This window comes from Ursus americanus, chromosome 1, assembly GCF_024610735.1.
Source record: "Ursus americanus isolate L20-20 chromosome 1, mUrsAme1.1.p, whole genome shotgun sequence".
Classification (NCBI taxonomy): domain Eukaryota; kingdom Metazoa; phylum Chordata; class Mammalia; order Carnivora; family Ursidae; genus Ursus; species Ursus americanus.
Window position 1 is genome coordinate 69,211,153 of NC_142127.1, and position 2,589 is coordinate 69,213,741.

At 34.1% G+C, this 2,589-nt stretch overlaps 1 pseudogene; it reads left to right on the forward strand.

Moving 5' to 3' along the window:
* Positions 1-540: 540 nt before the first annotated feature.
* On the forward strand, positions 541-1,028 carry LOC123798033 (large ribosomal subunit protein eL21 pseudogene; annotated as a pseudogene).
* Positions 1,029-2,589: the final 1,561 nt, after the last annotated feature.

The following is a 2,589-nucleotide window of genomic DNA, read 5'->3' on the forward strand; positions in this document are numbered from 1 at the left end:
AAAGAAAATTAGCTTGAATATGTACCCACAATGAACGAACAGTAAAATGTCAAATTCAAACTCATATATTTAAGTGTTTTAATATGTTTAATGCTTGACTTTAAAATAAGCCTCCACTCTTATTTGGAAACCTGACAACACAAATTGCAGAATTCTATCCTTCCCTTTGTCAGTTGTGCCTCATCATTTTACTGGTGGGAAATTAAGAGCTATCTAAAAGACACATTCTTAATTACCATGTTCAATTTATTTTAAATGTTCATGTTATGGCATGATAGCTATAAAAGGATAATAATGAAAATGAGATATTTGATCTACTTTGAAGGGAGAAGATAAATGTCTCTCCCAGGGTTGAGAGCAATAGCAAAGGAAGACCCTACAAGTCAATCATTGAATTAGATTTGTGGATGAGAAAGCAAAGTTTCCCAGGCTCTAGTTCTTGAGAAAGCATCCACTCTGGTGTTGAGTGTTATCACAGAAGAAAGATTAAAACTCATGGAGGGCTTTTTGGCTGGAACTGCCATTTTCCAGTAATTCACCAAAATGACCAATACAAAGGGAAAGAGGAGAGGCACCTGCTATGTGTTCTCTAGCCCTTTTAGAAAACTTGGAGTTGTTCCTTTGGCCACATACATACAAATCTACAAGAAAGGTGATACTGGAGAATTCAAGAGAATGGACACTGTTCAAAAAGGAATGCCCCACAAATCTTACCATGGCAAGACTGGAAGAGTCTACAATGTTACCCAGCATGCTGATGGCATTGTTGTAAACAAACAAGTTAAGAGGAAGATTCTTGCCAAGAGAATTAATGTACATATTGAGCTTATTAAGCATCAAAGAGCTGAGATAGCTTCCTGAAGTATGTGAAGGAAAAGGATCAGAAAAAGAAGGAAACCAAAGAGAAAGGTATTGGGTTCAACTCAAGTGCCAGCCTGAGTTCTCCACCCAGAGAAGCATACTTTGTGAGAACCAATGGGAAGGAGCCTGAGCTACTGGAACCCACTCCCTATGAATTCATGGCATGATAAGTACAAATAAATAAATAAATAAATACCTCAAGACTGTAAAATAACTAACTAAATAAATAAAATAAAACTCATGGGGAAAGGCCCCAAAGGTGCCTTCTTCTAGACTTCCGCAAACTCCCAAACGGAAAGAGATGGGGAATGGTATACACATACACACACAAACATATATACATACAGGTCTGCAACTTGATTCCATACTTATTTGATCAGGGGCATTTCTCTAAGATAGTACACACAAACTGACCTTATGTAAAGAAGGAAAAAAAAAGTACCCACTATTTGCATTACATATTTTTAAAACTATTCCTCCACAGATACATAGCTCGAGATTTCAAGCAATGCTACAATGAATATGTGCATATGAATCATTTTTTTTATTTTTCCAGGAATATATTCCTAACTATTGATAAACTCTGCAAAAATGTTGCAACAATCCAGAGTCTCATCTTCAATACATAAGAGATCTCATTTTTTCCATACTCTTGGCAATACTGCCCCTTCACTTAATAAAATTTTGCCAAACTAAGTAAGTTTGACCATTTGATTTTAATTTGCATCTTTCATGTTTAGTGATGTTGAATATTTCTCATGTGTCTTGAGGATTTGTAATTGGTACTTTTCTAAACTCCCTAGAAATATCCTATATCTACCTTTTCATGTTTGTTGTTTGGCTCATATATTATTTCACTTTTTATTTTTATTTATTATACCTTGTTATTTTCTATTTGCTTGTCCTTTCTTTACTATATTAAGATTTCTCCGTTGCTTGTTTTTATTTGTTTCATATAAACATTTATTTCAAATCACCAGTGTCCTCCGGCATATTATGAAAGAGAGGAAATGACAGGGAAAAGACCTTTAAAAAACTAGCAACCCCATTACATTGGCTAATGTTGCAATTGTTTAGAAAAAACAGATTAACAACCTCTTTACATGGCTGGTTCATTTTTTAAAGCATACTTAAAACAATACAGATGAAGCATGAAGCTTTCTTTTTTTTCTTTTTAGCAGCCAGCAAAATTGTTAATTTGCTTTCAAATTGCATTTTCAACTTTCTTTGGATTTATTTTAAAAAGTGCATGTCAACAGACCAGAATTAAAAAGGTGACAAACTGTGAAGAATTAAAAGTTTTAATTTAACAGATGAGCAATTGCAAATAACAAAATCTCAGAGAAACACAATTTTAATGAAAGGTGACATGCTGGAGATTCTTTTTTTGTTTTGTTCCTTTCCATCAGGTAACAACAAATTAGTTTAGGAAGCCATACTGGAATGCTGTGATTGTGATAACCAGCTCACAGCCCTTGCTGTTAGTTCTGTTTTTTGTTTGTTTTCTGAAACCACATATGACACTTCTTTTGTACTAAGTAGATATTTTCTTCATTCAGATGTATCACAAGTTGTTCAAGTACAGACTAGTTTGTATGTGTTACTGTTATCAGATGCTATTCTTCTTGTGGTTCCCACTTCTGAAAATCTTATTTTTCTTAGTGTTCAGAACTAGAGAGGGTTGTATAGGCATACAGTGAGGAGAAAGAAAGTTATTTTATGGTACCA